General features: G+C 39.5%; 1 protein-coding gene across 2 annotated transcripts in view; it reads right to left on the bottom strand.

Moving 5' to 3' along the window:
* The window catches only part of trip4 (thyroid hormone receptor interactor 4), an 87,305-nt gene that overhangs the window by 29,706 nt on the left and 38,629 nt on the right, over nt 1-18,970 (bottom strand). The gene's annotated exons all lie outside the window — the stretch shown is intronic.

Raw genomic sequence — 18,970 nt, 5'->3', positions numbered from 1 at the left:
TAGGCTGAGTCGAGGTGGATACAGACAGCTCTCACAGTGTAAATAAACCTCTTTCAAAAGCACAACAATACGCTCAACAAGAGCTATGGAGATTAAAACAAGCTCGACACAAAGCCGGGGCTAACTGTGGGAAACACTGAAATCTAAAACAAAAAGTCTTTCTAACCGTCGGGTGATTTCACCACGGTTTCCTTCTGCGCACATTCAAGGGCACTCGTACAAAATGTCGTAGATAAGATAAGGATCTGATAATTGCCATGGGGAAGTGTGTGTTTGTGTGCCATCCAGATATCCATCTGACTCTAAAGGGACTGGGAAACGTCAATAGGAAATGACTTCAATTATATGATCATGAAACAATTGCAAATGAAAGAAGTAGAGATTTGTCATATTTCAACACGTTGGTTAAAACGTTGGTTACGCACTGCCTGCTAATCCATTTACATGAGCCATGACACAATTGCGCATTAAAGCCCTAGGTATAGTCGGGGGTTTTTATGCATACACGAGTGTACACGCATAGTTGAACGCACAGCCTAGTTCATTTGATTCATACACATGCGCTGAATTTTGACAAATGTGCATTGCATCAAACTGCAATTCCTTTTGTAGCCTACATACTTCGGTATGCGTATGTGCGACCTATGCGTACAATGTATGCAACAGGGTTCCCACACCATACTTAACTTCAAATCCAAGGAACTTTCAAGAACTTTCCAGGTCCAAAACCCTCAAATTCAAGGACTAAATGTTGGGACACATCAAGGTTTGCCATATGTTATTACCTCAACCTAGACAAATTAATACATACCTATCTTTTTTCAATGCGTGCACTGTACAGCGCATTATGAATGTGTTAGCATTTAGCCTAGCCCCATTCATTCCTATGGTACCAAAAATAAGTTTTATTTTGTGGCACCATACTTACTAGTATAACTCCTCATGTAACAGTCTTTAAATAGGGAAAACACGGAAGTGTTTGGTGGCTTCCCTGTTTGGTACCATAGGAATGAATGGGGCTAGGCTAAATGCTAACACATTCACGACGCACTGTACAGTGCACGCATTGAAAAAAGATAGATATGTATTAATTCATCTAAGTTGAGGTAATAACATAGTTTAATATGGCAAAAGGGTAGACTAGTCCTTTAAGATACATTGTTACAGTTCCCCTTCGAGGGAACTCGCGCTGTGTTACTGCGGTGGCGCTTTGGGGACGCCTCAAGGGGTTAAGTGCGTCTGAATGTGTATATTAAATTCAACCAAAGGTGAGGCTTAACGACAAAGACGGGTGACGCGGGAGCCAGGAAGTATTTCGCTATCTGAAATAATGCCAAAGACGCTGTTACAGGGACGCAGGAAGTATGGCAGTGGAGACGCAGCGTCTCGTTCCCTTTTCAGGGAACAACAGTTACATACGTAGCACCGAGACGTTTTCATATGTCAAACACAACTATGCAAAAAAGCATTTTGGTATGAATCAACATTCGTAAACAAAAGATATAAGCATAAAAAGTCTAGAATTTTTATGATATTATCCTACACTACACACACACTACACTACACAATATGGATTTTTTTTTTTCAGAAAACTTTCACATCAAATTTAAAGCTGAACTCCTGAGTTAATGTTTTATAAGAATCTGTGACTCAAGTTTGTAAAAACAAATGAAAATATATATAATAATAGTCATTATTTAGGACTGATGACCAACGGTATGCTGCATACACACCAAAAGCAATACATCACGTTCCTTGCTCTAGATTACCTGGGGGTTTTAACTTCACGTCATGCGAATTGTCCGCATGAGTTGAATATTTTGCGCAGAAGACATGTTTAAGGTGAATAACGCATGTTTGCCCAATTTGCGCCATTGCGTCTCACCATGTAAATTTGTGTCTATTCGCGTCTTTTCATTGACTTTGCATGTAATCTACATACACAAATAATAAAAATTTGCTTCTAGTGTGTACGCAGCATTGGGTTACAAGTGAACTACACCACTGTTGTTCGATTTCAACATCGTCGCTTGCTGGGTTATGTCGTAGAATAAAACATAAAAATATGTTGAGCTTGTGTTAAACCAAGATTTTATTAAAGGTCCCATTCTTTCTGGGTTTTGAAGCTTTGATTGTGTTTACTGTGCGCATTATAACATTGTTTTCACTGTCCTAAAAACAGCTGATGTCTTCCTTGTTCTATGAAGTCCCTCCTTCCTAAATATGTAACGAGTTCTGATTGTGTAGCTTGTTTATGGCGCTTTTCCATTGCATAGTACCCCACGGTTTGGGTCGGGTCAGCTTACTTTTGGGGGCTTTTCCACTGGGTGCAGTACGTAGTACCCGATAATTTTTAGTAACACCTCGGTTGGGGTTCCAAGTGACTTGAGCTGATACCAAAACGTGACGTGAAAACACTGTAGATCACTCATTGGTCTGGGAGAATCGTAACTACCTGCGTTATCGCTATAATGTAAAAGATTAGCTTTAGCTTTACCATCATGCTAGCTTGCGCTGTCTCAAGCAAACCTGTTGTCATCTGTGCTCGGCTATAAGTTCCCAAACTCCCCTTTAGCGATGAAAAACATCCACAGGTTGAGAATCAGGAACACCATACCAGTTTTTTTCAGACTTGCAGTTTGTGGCGACACAATTTCGACGCAAACGTCCGCATATACAGTATGCTTAAATTCAACTTAAATGAAGCTCAGCGGAGCGCGTCGACTGACGCCACTGGTCTTTGTACAGAAACTGTCATGTGAGGTAGTGATAAACGCGATGTGTAAACATTTGTGGTGGCCAATTTTATTTTGTGGCAGACATTAAATGAATGTATAGGAATGTATTCCAACGACGCTCTCACTTGTAAGATGTCACAGCAGTAGGCAGCAGAAAATATAATGACACGCCTATAATCCAACCCACTCCAAAGTGTTACTAAACTTGATGGAAAAGCTAACCAAGCCAAAGTGAGGTAAGCTGACCCGACCTGACCCAAACCAAACCAAACCAAACCAAACCGTGGGGTACTATGCAATGGAAAAGCACCATTAGTGTGTTGTGATTCGACAGCAGCTTAGCTTAGCAGCTTAGTTGGTGACTAACGTATTCCTGTGGGCGGAGTTTAGTCAAAAACTCTTGAGGTGGTCGCACACCGGATGCACAGCTCAGCGCTCAACTCGGAGGTATCGTAAAACGGAAGTGCACATTAAAGCTGTAGTCTACGATGTTGAAAATCGGTTGAGAAAGCCTGAGGTGGTTAGTAAGTTTTAAAAAACTCATCCCGCCCCTCTGTGCTACCTGATCCCTCCCACCGGGAAACGAACTGAACAACGTCACTCATTCAAGCTTTGATCACCGGTAGTAAACATCAGAACAGAGATTTACCGAGCGGTAAACACATAAAGCCTTGAAGGAATGAACAATTACAATTATGATTGCAATTGACGTTATTTACATTCACAACAACGTTTGGCATACGTTTCCCCTCCTGAGCTTCAAGAAATGACTTTGTAAATATAATTACTTTGACCGGTGATACGCAATGCTAAACGGCTAACATTCCAAAGCCGACCGGCAGCATGAGCATGTTGTTACCAGACTGATAAAAAGATTTATGTAACACCACACACAATCTTTGTAAATATAAGTACTTTGACCCGTGATACACGATGCTAAACGGCTAACATTCCAATGCCGACCGGCAGCATGAGCATGTTGTTACCAGACTGATAAAAAGATTTATGTAACACCGCACACAATCTTTGTAAATATAATTACTTTGACCCGTGATACACGATGCTAAACAGCTAACATTCCACTGCCGACCGGCAGCATGTTGTCAGACTGATAAAAATATATTTATGTAACCTCACACAATAAAATTATAAATAGATGCGTACCTGTTCAACAAAAAGTCTGCCGTGTCGGCGTCGGTTTTCAGCCCCAAATCTCCCTGAAGCTTCCTCCAACGGTCAATTGCGGACCCTTTATTGATTCTACTTAGAGTCCGGCGTTTTTCACACTTTTTTACCTCTGCTCTTTCCTCTACAGACTTCCCTTTTCTTCTAACCTTTACTGTAGGGACAAGAAGCTTGCTGCTGTCGGTTAGTTTTTTTCCATTAGTGAGATGTTGCTGCTTCGCTAGCTAACATACACTGACACAAATGTCATGTCGCAGGCACGAGAGGGGCGGGGTGGTGAGCGATGGGGTGGAGACGCGATCGCGAGGTGGATTTTCAAGTGTACAGGGATTTGATGAGAGCAGTTAACCAATGTAAGCTGTCCGGCCGGACAGTTTACATTGGTCAATTTATCTGCCGCCGTACACCCAATAGACTGAATGGATTTTTAAAATTCTTTTTTCTCTTCATATTGTTAGGATTTTACTGTAGAACCATAACCAGCATCTAAACGAGTTTATTAATAATGAACAATCTTTGAAATCGTAGACCATAGCTTTAAATAGCGCGAGCTTCGTCAGATAGCGTCTACTTCAAAATGCAAAATATACGTTAGCAATGTAAATCTTTATTGATTTGGGACAAATTTGATGTTTTTTAATGTTCAACTATGTGAGTGGCGCTCTGTGGCGCGACAGAGATTTGAGCAACTTCCTAAGTCATAGCTGGGCTGTGCGGACAGGCGCCACCTGTTGGCGCCGGTGTGCGTATACTCATAGAAAACAATGTGTTCGATTTTTGTTCGACGCACAAATTAAATCCAAACGGCTCCAGGATGATAAACAAAGGTCTTCTGAGGGTAATCCGCGCGGTGTTGTTGTAGAAATATCCATATTTAAAACTTTATTAACGAAAATAAATACCTTCCGGTAGCGCCGCCATCTTAGACTCCTCTGTATTCAGGAGAGAGTATTAGCGTAGTGTACGCATTTTTCTTAGTGACGTATGACAAAGTCGGAGGGCGGGGCACAGAGCAGCAGCAGAGTAGCCTCCGTAGGCTGCGTAAGCTCTCATCCTGAATGCGGACGCGACTAAGATGGCGGCGCTACCGGAAGGTATTTATTTTCGTTAATAAAGTTTTAAATATGGATATTTCTACAACAACACCGCGTGGATTACCCTCAGAAGACCCTTGTTTATCATCCTGGAGCCGTTTGGATTTAACTTGTGAAGGATGGATGCACTTTTTTTGGACTTGAAGGTCGTGGACTATGGGTGGAGCCCATAACATTACATTTAATCAACTGAAAGATCTAAAACATTTTCTAAAATATCCGAAAATGTGTTTGTCTGAAAAATGATGGACATATGCAACTCGGACAGCTTGGGGGTGAGTAAATCATGGGTTTAATATCATTTTTGGCCGCACTATCCCTTTAAAGACGTTTAACCAAAACCCATTGAATTCACCACGAGAGAACCGAAAGTGCAAAAACGCTAACTTTTTGGGGGTTTAGCCTACAAAAATACATAATCTCTACAGCTCTCTATAGTAGTTGAAGCCTAAGCTCTTTTCTCCAATTAATTTATTTAATAGTTTATCCAATTAAGTTTGTCATTTCTGTGTTATGTGTATGTTAAATTGTCCTAATGATTCTTTAATAGACAGGTGGGGATACTGCTCTAGTGATGTGTTTAGGTAAATGCCTGAATTTAGTATTCAAAGATTATACTTGACTTGACATTTGGGTATTTATTATTTATTCATCATGCAATACCCCATAGACACGCTGTATGTGCATTACTGTAAACATGCTTTGTTTATACAGATCAACAGAGCTCGAATCCTATTGAAACTGTGACATTCATTAAATAAAATTAACTAAATTCAATTAAAATTATAATATAAATTACATTTTTGGGTCATGGGTCATTTCACACAGAATAGGTGGATCTGTTTACATCAGAATACAAGCAACATAAAAACCACAGCAGTAAGAAACATTTGAGGCCAGCAAAAAATTGCAAGCAGTTCACTTCCTTTTCTCACTTTGCTCATGGTTTACCAGGTCTTAATGCGTTTAAATCAAGAAATTCAGTCTGAATGTGATGTGAACCATAGATGCGGAGAAGCCGAGGAGCAGTACTGTAGCTCTTCTCTCCAGAGACCAGTATGAGCAGGTTTCCAAATATAAACCAAACAGCTCTCTAATTACTGCAGTCACGATCTAAGGCTGGATCCTCGCTTCAAAACACTGTTTGATTGCTTAACAAGGACATCTTTTCAGTCTCCTCCACCGCACTTCCATTATGAGTCCGATTCAAATGTAAAACCACGTTCAGTTGCTTTCAACTACTGGAGAGAATCTAGCCGACAGCTGAGAAAGGATTTCTCTTTGATTGTGAAAGCCCAATTAGAGGGAGGGAACGCCTGCCATACCGCTCTTGTTTGTGACTGCCTTTTGGGGGAATTCCAGCCGTATCTGGCCCACAAAGCAACACATTCCTCTTATGGTTCACGCAGCGGCTGCTGGCCAGGTAGAAAACGTAGTAAAAATGTCAGATGAGTAACACCAGGGCTGACATTAGACATGAAACTCTTTCTCTAGCTTTCCAAATGAAGCCGATATGATTTCACAGTGTGACACCCGTGACAGTCAACAGCTTTTCAGCAAGGAGCCATATCACCAAAAAAAAAAGGAAAATATTACACTGTGACCAAAAACCAAGCATGATGTGACAGGTTTCCAGTGTAAAGATAGCCTGCCCACACAAACCTATAAAAAACCACCTATCAGAACATGTTTATGGGTTAATACAGAGCTATCTGGAGCAGAGCTAGACATGAAAAAAAAAAGGTTGATAGAAAGACAGACAGACAGACAGACAGATCTTATTAGAGCCAGAAATTGATATAAAGAAAGACAGACAGACAGATATACATGCAATCTTAGAGGAGCTAGAACTAGACAGACAGACAGAAATATAGAAAAACATTTAATAATCTTACTGAACTATCGATAGAGATCGATAGATGGATAGACAGTCAGACAGACAGACAGAGAGGCAGACAGAAATACAGACATTTAATAATCTTGCTAAACAGAGATAGAGATCAATAGACGGATAGATAGACAGACAGACAGACAGACAGACAGACAAAGAGGCAGACAGAAATACAGACATTTAATAATCGTATTAAACAGAGATATAGATCGATAGATGGATAGACAGGCAGACAGAAACATAGACAGACATTTTATAATCTTACTGAACAGAGCTAGATATAGATAGACATATAGATAGGCAGACAGAAAATCTAAGAGGAGCTAGAAATAGTCAGACAGACAGACAGACAGACAGACAGAAACATAGACAGACATTTAATAATCTTACTAAACAGTGACAGACAGACAGCCCGAAAGAAATATAGACAGACATTTAATAATCTTACTAAACAGAGATAGATAGACGGATAGATAGACAGACATACAGACAGGCAGACAGAAACATAGACAGACATTTTATAATCTTACTAAACAGAGATAAAGATTGAAAGATAGGCAGGCAGGCAGACAGACAGTCAGACAGAAATATAGACAGACATTTAATAATCTTACTAAACAGAGATAAAGATCGATAGATGGATAGATAGACAGACAGACAGACAGAAACATAGACAGACATTTAATAATCTTACTAAACAGAGATAGAGATAGACGGATAGATAGACAGACAGACAGACAGAAACATAGACAGACACATAGATAGGCAGACAGACAATCTTAGAGGAGCTAGAAATAGACAGACAGACAGACAGACAGACAGACAGACAGACAGGCAGGCAGACAGACAGAAATATAGACAGACATTTAATAATCTTACTAAACAGAAATAGAGATTGATAGATGGACATACAGACAGACAGACAGACAGAAACATAGACAGACATATAGATAGGCAGACAGACAGACAGACAGACAGGCAGGCAGGCAGGCAGACAGACAGAAATATAGACAGACATTTAATAATCTTACTAAACAGAGATAGAGATTGATAGATGGACACACAAACAGACAGACAGACAGACAGAAACATAGACAGACATATAGATAGGCAGACAGACGATCTTAGAGGAGCTAGAAATAGACAGACAGACAGACAGACAGACAGACAGACAGACAGACAGACAGACAGACAGACAGACAGACAGACAGAAATATAGACAGACATTTAATAATCTTACTAAAGAGAGATAGAGATTGATAGATGGACACACAGACAGACAGACAGACAGACAGAAACATAGACAGACATATAGATAGGCAGACAGACAGACAGACAGACAGACAGACAGACAGGAAGGCAGGCAGGCAGGCAGACAGACAGAAATATAGACAGACATTTAATAATCTTACTAAACAGAGATAGAGATTGATAGATGGACACACAGACAGACAGAAACATAGACAGACATATAGATAGGCAGACAGACAATCTTAGAGGAGCTAGAAATAGACAGACAGACAGACAGACAGACAGACAGACAGACAGACAGAAATATAGACAGACATTTAATAATCTTACTAAAGAGAGATAGAGATTGATAATAGGATAGATAAACAGACAGACAGGCAGACAAAAACATAGACAGACATATAGATAGGCAGACAGACAATCGTTGAGGAGCTAGAAATAGACAGACAGACAGACATTTAATAATCCTACTAAACAGAGATAGATAGACAGACAGATAGACAGACAGACATTTAACAATCTTACTCAACAGGGCTAGATACTGTATGTATAGATAGATAGATAGACAGGCAGGCAGACAGACAATCTTCGATAAGCTAGAAATAAACAGACAGATATGAATGATAGACAAGACAGACAGACATTTTAAAAAACTTCCTAAACAGAGACAGACATACATTTAATTATTTTCTTAAACAGAAATAGAGATAGACAGACAGACACAGACAGACAGACAGACATACAGACAGACATTTAATAATCTTCCTATACAGAGATAGACAGACAGACATTTAATAAACTTCCTAAACAGAGAAAGAGACAGACAGACAGACAGACACAATCAGAATCTCTTGAATCAATAACTTCTGTTTGCTTTGTTTCTGCTGTCATTGTGAGCGTACCTTCAAGGTTTTTACAGAAAGAGAGCAGACTTGCTTTTCTGACTGAACGATGTTCCCTGAGGAAGTGTTGAGTCAAGCAGGCGTGGAGCTCAGTACAAGCAAAAGCACCGTGCGCTCAGAGATAAGTGCACATTATTGCTTCTAATCGACTGAAAATTGTTGTGTAATAAAAGGCTGGAGAAGTAGCCAACATCCAACATCCTGAGCTCTGAAAGCAAAGGCAGCACCATGAACTCTGGGTCAGAGCCCCAGATAGAAATGACCTGAGATTAATGAGTTATAAGTCATGAAAATCGATGAGAGCATGCCAACACTCAGATCATTCATCAGCGGTGTTTATCACTTTGTAAATGCCATACAGAAAAACTCTGAAGCCTTTTACAGAATCTCATGAACACAGTGGACGGATTTCCTGATAACAAAATAAAGCTGTCAGGTTTAATCGAACGAATAAAGCCAGCAGATCCATTTCAAGTAGTTGAACTGTGTCGATATTCAATGAGGCATAAATTCACACGTTTAACTAACGTCTGTGTTGAAGCTCAGAGCTTCTTTATTGTCTGTATTATAGACCTGTTGTTGTCTGCAGCTCACGTGATAGGCAGCTTTTAAATGCTGCAGCAGATTCATTGCATGCTGAGTGCAGTAGCCAGGGCACATAGACTACATATAGTGAGAATGTGTTAATGCAATATTCATGCCGTGGAGAGAGACACGGCTCTCTGTAGCTTCTTTCACACTCAATAGAAAAGAAACATATAAAGGAAAGCCATGTGAAACACTGTGCCATTTCACAGGAAAGACAGAGCATATTTATAGTTGGGACCAACATTCACAATAAAGACACAAACTGAAATCAACATGATAGATATATCTACATAATATTAAATATTCATAGCAATCCAGCTTGTCATGCATGCAGAAAAATCTGCCTTGCTAGTCAACTAACAACCATGCCCATGCTGTGCATATCAAGCATGTAGCGTCATATTTATTCAATTTGATTTTTAAAATGTGCAATTATTCAAGAAAAACACTGCACATGTATGGCTGGGCGCAACATCGAGGCATTTTTTCCCAAGTGGAATACAGGATTAAAAACACAAGTACGAACATCATGCAACGCTTGCATAAAGATGCAATGTGCAAATGTGCAACAACTGTAACCAGAGACCGGCAAATCCTCTCTCATCCCACGTTCTCCATCTTCCCCTCTTTTGCGCTAGCATTAATTTTTCAAGAGCTTAAATGGCCATCTTGGCAGATGGCGAGGGCACCGAGTCAAGACTTCCTGCTTCCAGTAACAAAGTAGATGATGTATTTGTCGACAGACGAGACGGTAAAAACACGCTCGACAACACCAGACAGAGACCCCATAATCTTCGCCATCGTACGGTCTGGGACTCGATATTCTGTTGCAAATGCTATTGAATTTGGCTGTTGTGTATATTGGGATTAAATGAAGATAAAGGAGATAGCTCTTACCCTTGTATCATTATTCATATCCGCTGCGGTGGGAAAATTAAACCTCAGACAACATGGGGAACATGAGAGCAGCTGGCAGCCCACATGTACGTTCGCTCTCTATCTATCGCTCTTCTTTGAGAACTTGAGCTTTTATCAACACAGCAGTCATTATTGATAACTAATATGCAATACTTAGAACCACAGAAATGCTGGTAATTCTGTATGTATTTCATTCAATTTGAAAATACTTCCTATCGTTGTACATAATATGCAGAGATAGTCAGATAGAGATAGATTTTCCTGATAGTTTATCTGAGCAACATCTGACTTCCCAAGCCATTAACCTTTCCGGCAGGCTAATTATTCCAGTACATATCCAGTACATGAGGCATAAACCTCAAATGTATTTGGCTAACCAAGTAAACCTCGCTCAAAGAAAATGAGCCGAGTCTGTGCACTATTTACATTTGATGCTGGACTGGTCTTTCTTGTAATGAGAAGATAAGTTATGGTCTTTTTCGATTTACAGTCAAATGCCAACCGCGTTCTTGGATCGTCGCTTGTCCGCACAAGACCTTCAACTGATTATTCGATGGGCTTCTTTGAGACTCTAAAACTGTGTTTATCCTTTCGCTATTGCCTCTTCATGTACACATAAAGTATACACAGAATATGTCAGTACTACTCACAAGATTTAGGCCCAAACTAGCTTTATCTGCACATTAGAGGGCCGAATTATTTATCTTTTTCTCAATAGACTTTTGGATTATCGGAAAAAATAAGCTCTGTTTAACATAAGTTAAAGACACTTACATGCATGTTTCTGCATCAATCGTATTGGCCAATTTGCATCACTCGGATTGCCCCGTGCATGTTTGCGTCTATTCACGTCTTTGCATTGACTTTGTATGTAATCTATTCACGGAAATCGTTAAATTCGCATTTTAAACATGCCCCATTACGCATTTTGTCTTTTGAATTTTTAAGTTTAAATTTGTATTCTGTATTTCTGGTATACACATTTCGACTTTAAAATTAATAAAACCCGCAAATTCAATAAAAATAACGCAAATTGGGTGACGCTATTGCTTCGAAAATGCGCTGTTCGCTTTAAACGAATCGCTATATTCGACTTAAGCGAAAAATTTGCATGGCAAGTTAAATCTCGCGAGTAATCTAGATTGAGGAAAGATTATCTTGTTGAACAAACGTGTAATAGGGCGTACACCCCCCACCGGCAAATTCAACAGTTTGCGCAAGTAGATTACATACAAAGTCAATGCAAAGAAATGAATAGACACAAACTCGCTCGAGGCGATGCAAATAACGCGAATTGGGCGGCGCTATTGCCTCGAAAATGCGCTATTGCCTCGAAAATGCACTATTCGCTTCAAACGAAGCGCTATATTCAACTTAAGCGAAAAATGTGCATGACAAGTTAAATCCCTCAAGTAATCTGAAGTGAGGAATGCGATGCTTCGCATTTGGTGTGTAAGCCCCATTACGCATTTTGTCCAACAAGTTATGAATTTTAGAATTTTGAAGTCTAAATTTGTATTCTGCATTTCTAGTAAATGCATTTTGATATTAAAATTCATAAAACCTGTGTTCATCTGTGAAGATTATATTGTTGGACAAAACGTGTAATAAGGCCTACACACCAAACGCAAATTCAACAGTTTGCGCGAGTGGATTACATACAAAGTCAATGCAAAGCATGAATATACACAAACTCGTGTCGGCTATGCAAATAATGCGAACTGGGTGGCGCAATTACCTCGAAAACGCGCTTTTCGCTTCAAACGAAGTGGTATATTCAACTCAAGCAAAAATGTGCAAATTAAATCCCGCAAGCAAGAGTGAGGAACGTGATGCTTCGCATTTGGTGTGTAAGCCCCATTACACATTTTGTCCAACAAGTTATGAATTAAAAAATTGTATTCTGTATTTCTAGTAAACGCATTTCAACTTTAAAATTCATAAAACCTCTGTTCATCTGTGAAGATTATCTTGTTGGACAAACATGTAATAGGGCTTTGCGCAAGTAGATTACATACAAAGTCAATGCAAAGACACAAATAGACGCAAAGAAGCGTGGGGCGATGCAAATGGAAATTGGGGGGTGCAATGGCCTCAAAAACATGCGCTATTCGCTCCAAGCGCTTCAAGCTAAAAATGTGCATGACAAGAAGTTAAATCCTGCAAGTAATCTAGAGTGTGGAATGCGATTTTTTGCGAGCTTATTTTTTGCGACAATCCAAAAGTCTGTGGGAAAATGGGCTTTTTAGCCAGAGAACAAGTGTTCCTCCAACTTCCGGGGTTGGCCTACAAAAATACGTCATCCCTGCGGCCCTCTATCGTGATTTTTCGACCCAAATTCGTTCACCTTTTACGAAAGCAGGAATGACTGTCACCGCTTTGCGTTTAAGAGATGAGAAAGCACTTCCCTAAACACTGAGGTCCTGTTGTTTAATGCATGCCTCTCCATTGAACATTAGCGAAGCAGTCAGCTCCCAGCTGCCCATTAGCTGTGTGACAGATCTGTAATAAACACAGCCTGTCACCTCTAAAGCCTGCTGCACATTTCCTGTCTAATATGCAACCATCACTTTCCCCTCCATAAGACTCAATAGACCCGAAACATGATTTCTGTCGAGCGTCCCAGCGAGAAATTCCACCGCACCCAGATAGCCCTGGAAAATACATGAATATAAAAAGAGTCTATGAATAAATCAAAGCCTTCTTTTTATACTTTCCCTATAGATGAGACAGAAGTGTAGAAAAAAGGGCACTGCCAGGAAAAAGTGATGAAAGAAGCGCTCATAAAGCTCATGTCCTCAGGCTACTGTAGTCCCTCTGTACGGTAACTGGTGGGTGGTGAGATAACTAAGGGATGATAGTCGTGCCTACGACTGGGAGGAAAAATAAATCTTATTTAAATTAAGGATTTAACAAAGTATCTGAAAGTATACGCTCTTACGATCATCTGAAAGCTTTATCAGGTTAGCCAAGATAGTATAATAATTTTATTGTATCTGTATGAATTATTTCCTGATGGAGTGTGAATCGTCACTTTGCACCACTTTTCAAATGCTCTCTTTCTTCCTAAAGGAAAAGACCTCGGCAAGGGAAATCTAAAAAGTGGACCAGACTTCATGCGGAGAGTCAAAGGTCTGGCCACACATGAGTACACACAAAAGGACTCATCCTATAGGTCACCAGGAGCAAAAAACAAATAAATAAATGAAATACTTAAGGCACTGTGTTGTTTTAAAACAAATAATACTTAAGATGGTTAATCCCGTAAAAGAAGAAAGATGGATCCATTCTTCCAACTATCCGTCTGTCTATCTGTCATTCCTTCTATCCATCTATGTATCTATATATCCATCTATCCATCTATCAATCCATCCATCTACCAATCCATCCATCCATCCATCTATCTACCTATCCATCCATCTATCTACCTATCCATCCATCTATCTATCTATCTATCAATCCATCCATCTACCAATCCATCCATCCATCCATCCATCTACCAATCCATCCATCCATCCATCCATCCATCCATCCATCCATCTATCTATCCATCTATCTATCCATCCATCCATCTATCTATACATTGATCTATGTATCAATCTACCTATCCATCCATCTACCTATCCATCCATCTATCTATACATCGATCTATCTATACATCGATCTATCTATACATCGATCTATGTATCAATCCATCGATCTACCTATCCATCCATCTATCTATACATCGATATACCTATCCATCCATCCATTCATCCATTGATCCATCCATCTACCAATTCATTCATCCATCTACCCATGCATCGATCTATTTATCCATTGATCTATGTATCCACCCATTGATCTATCCATCCATCTACTTATCCATCCATCTACCTATCAATCGATCTATCTATCCATTGACCTATGTATCCACCCATTGATCTATCCATCCATCTACCTATCCATCAATCTACCCATTCATTGAACTATGTATCCATCCATCTATGTATCCATCTATGTATCCATTCATCTATCCATCGATCTATGTATCCATCCATCATTCCATCTGTCTATCTGTCGATCCATCTATCTATCCATCCATCTACCTACCTATGCATCCATCCATCCATCCATCCATCCATCCATCCATCCATCCATCTATCCATTGATCTATGTATCCACCCAATGATCTATCCATCATCCATCCATCTACCTATCCATCAATCTACCCATCTATTGAATTATGTATCCATCCATCTATGTATCCATCCATCTATCCATCGATCTATGTATCCATCCATCATTCCATCTGTTTATCTGTCGATCCATCTATCTATCCATCCATCTATCCATCGATCTATGTATCCATCCATCATTCCATCTGTCTATCTGTCGATCCATCTATCTATCCATCCATCTACCTACCTATGCATCCATCCATCCATCTATCCATCGATCTATGTATCCATCCATCATTCCGTCTGTCTATCTGTCGATCCATCTACCTATCTATCCATCCATCTACCTATCCATCCATCAATCTATCTATCGATCTATGTATCCATCCATCTATCTATACATCGATCTAAGTATCCATCCATCCATCCATCCATCCATCCATCCACCTATGCATCCATCCATCCATCCATCCATCTATCCATCGATCTATGTATCCATCCATCATTCTGTCTGTCTATCTGTCGATCCATCTACCTATCTATCCATCCATCTACCTATCCATCCATCAATCTATCTATCTATTGATCTATGTATCCATTCATCTATCTATACATCGATCTAAGTATCCATCCATCAATCCACCTATCCATCTGTCTACCTATCCATCGATCTATCTATCCATTGATCTATGTATCCACCCATTAATCTATACATCCTTTGATCTATCCATCCATCCATTGATCCATCCATCTACCAATTCATTCAATCGTCTACCAATCCATCAATCTATCTATCTATCCATTGATCTATGTATCCACCATTGATCTATCCATCCATCCATCTACCTATCCATCGATCTACCTATCCATTGAACTATGTATTCATCCATCTATGTATCCACCGATCTATGTATCCATCCATTTATCCATCTATCCATGTATCCACCGATCTATGTATCCATAAATCTATGTCGATCCATCTATCTATCTATCTATCTATGTATCTATCTATCCATCCATGTCCTCAGGCTACTGTAGTCCCTTTGTATGGTAACTGGTGGGTGGTGAGATAACTAGTGGGTGTTAGTCATGCCTATGACTGTGAGAAAAAAAAAATCTTACTTATATTAAGGATTTAACAGAGTATCTGATAGTATACACTCTTATGATCATCTAAAAGCTTTATCAGATTATCCAAGATAGTATAATAATTTTATTGTCTGTGAATTAATCATTATTAATTATTTCCTGATGGATTAAACCTATAAAGTGTGAATCGTCACTTTACACCACTTTTTAAATGGCCTCTGTCTTCCTAAAAGAAAAGACCTCGGCAAGGGAAATCTAAAAAGTGGACCAGACTTCATGCGGAGAGTCAAAGGTCTGGCCACACATGAGTACACACAAAAAGACTTATCCTATAGGTCACCAGGAGCAAAAAACAAATAAATAAATGAAATACTTAAGGCACGGTGTTGTTTCAAAACAAAGAATACTTTTAAGATGGTTAATCCCGTAAAAGCAGGTTTCCCTGTTTAAAAAAAATAAACAAATCTAATTTAAGTCAGACCTTCGGGTGTAAAGGCTACACCATTGTGAATGCATACAGCTCACAGGCTATGCTTGTTTGGACATTGGAGGCATATTGATTTGAATAAAGCAAGAAGGGAGAGACAACCTTTAGCCTATTAAAGGCTGACATGTAACAGAGTCACTGAGGTGAACCTGCAATATTCACACATGGCTGAAGCCCGTCATCAGGATATCTCTGATAGCTCCGACATTCAGCAGCCAGAGTGACCTTCAATCCCAAGATTAAATGACAGGATAAAAGATTCAAGCGCTTCATGAGCAGAAACCCACGCGGCTTTTAATACAGTCATATTAAGCAATGAATTGTAATGCTATTGCAAGTAAACGTCAGAGTCCATATTTCCCAATAAGCATCAACAATTTAACCAACAATGAAGGAGATGGATGGTCTGCAATTACACAAGTCAGTTTTCTGTGCTCTGAGATCGTAAGCATCTTCTTGTGATTGCAAATCTATACGTCAATGCCCTTGGGACAAAAAGCGAGGGAAGGTTGTTTGGTCTTTACATCCAAGATGATTAGGATGTCACCTTGACCCTAATGCTGAATAAAACAGGGAAAAGCTGGGGAGAGGTAAAGGCCAGGACATTTTTGTGTTTACCACCAACTTAACAGACCCCTGGGGGGAGTTCACAGGGGTCATTTCTTCTGGGATCTCTGGAAGCTTAGGAGAAAATGAAAATGAATGAGAAATGTTGGCTATACACAAGGTCAAAATGGATATAAAATTCTCCATTATGATATGAAAAGCTGGTGGAGAACGCAGCCGGCTCTAAACGTCAGCTTTTAAGGGCTTGGCTTTGTGGTTCTTTTATGTGAAAACAAAGGAAACTGAACAGCGCGCTCTTGTAAGAGCAATCGACCATGCTTTTCGAGGATGTTTTCCACACAATAACTCTCACACTACTAGTACTTAAGTTCTGGAATAAACTGACTGTTATATTTAATCATAAAGATTAAGCAGCTTATATTTACATTCATACATTTGGCAAAGGCTTTTAACAAAGCAACACTCAGATATTATCTGAAGGATGAACTGAAATGAATTCTTGTCTGTATGGTCAAATAATACATAAGGTACTTTGAAAAATGACTAAAAAGACTATGACTAAAAATACCCCCCCCCCCCAAAAGCTATAGTTTCTATCGTTGCATCCATCCATCATTCGCATCCATCCATCGTTCGTATCTCTCATCTGCATTTAGCGTATCTATCGTTTGCATCTATCGTATCTATCGTTCGTATCTATCTATCCATCCATCCATTCATCTTATCTATTGTTTGTATCTATCCATCCATCTTATCCATCCATCCATCCATCCATCCTTCCATCTATCTATCATTCGTATCAATCGATCCATCAATCAATATCTATGTACCCATATATCCTTCCATCTATCCATCTGTCGATCCATCTATGTATCTATCTATCCATCCATCCACCCATTGATCTATCCATCCATCAATCCATCATCCATCCGTCTACCTATCCATCCATTAATCTTTCCATCGATCTATGTATCCATCCATCCATCCATCCACCCACCTATCCATCCACCCACCTATCCATCAATCTATCTATCCATCCCACCCATTGATCTATCCATCCATTTGTCTATCTATCCATAAATCTATCCACCCATTGATCTACCCATCAATCTATCTATCCATCCATCCATCCATCCATCCATCCAATCTATCTATCCATTGATCTATGTCCATCCATCTACCCACCCATTGATTATTCTATCCATCCATCCACCCACCTATCCATCCACCCACCTATCCATCAATCTATCTATCCATCCCACCCATTGATCTATCCATCCATTTGTCTATCTATCCATAAATCTATCCACCCATTGATCTACCCATCAATCTATCTATCCATCCATCCATCCATCCAATCTATCTATCCATTGATCTATGTCCATCCATCTACCCACCCATTGATTATTCTATCCATCCATCCATCCATCCATCCATCCATTTGTCTATCTATCCAACGATCTACCCATCCATCAATGTATGTATCCATCTATCCATGTATCCATCCATCCATATCTATCTTTCCATCCATCTATCCACCGATTGATATATCTATCCACCGATCCATCCATCCATCTGTCTATCAATCCATCAATTTATTCACCCATTGATCTATCCATCCATCCATCAATCTGTCTATCAATCCATAGATCTATCCACCTATTGATCTATGTATTATCGATCCATCCATCTGTCTATCAATCCATCAATCTATTTACCCGTTGATCTATCAATCATCGATCCATCCATCAATCCATCCATCCATCCATCTATCTATCTATCCATTGATCTATGTATCCATCCATCTATCCATCTATCTATCTATCTATCTATTCATCCGTCTATCTATCAATCGATCTACCTATCCATATATCTATGTATATTATTAATCCATCGGTCTATCCACCCACTGATCTATCCATCATCAATCCATCCATTAATCCATCCATCCGTCTATCTATCCATCCATCTACCCACCCATTGATCTATCCATCCATCAGTCTATCTATCAATCGATCTACCTATCCATATATCTATGTATATTATTAATCCATCGGTCTATCCACCCACTGATCTATCCATCATCAATCCATCCATTAA

The sequence above is a fragment of the Paramisgurnus dabryanus genome, chromosome 2 (genome assembly GCF_030506205.2).
Source record: "Paramisgurnus dabryanus chromosome 2, PD_genome_1.1, whole genome shotgun sequence".
In the NCBI taxonomy this organism is placed as follows: Eukaryota; Metazoa; Chordata; class Actinopteri; order Cypriniformes; family Cobitidae; genus Paramisgurnus; species Paramisgurnus dabryanus.
This window is presented reverse-complemented; position numbering and strand designations above follow the sequence as displayed.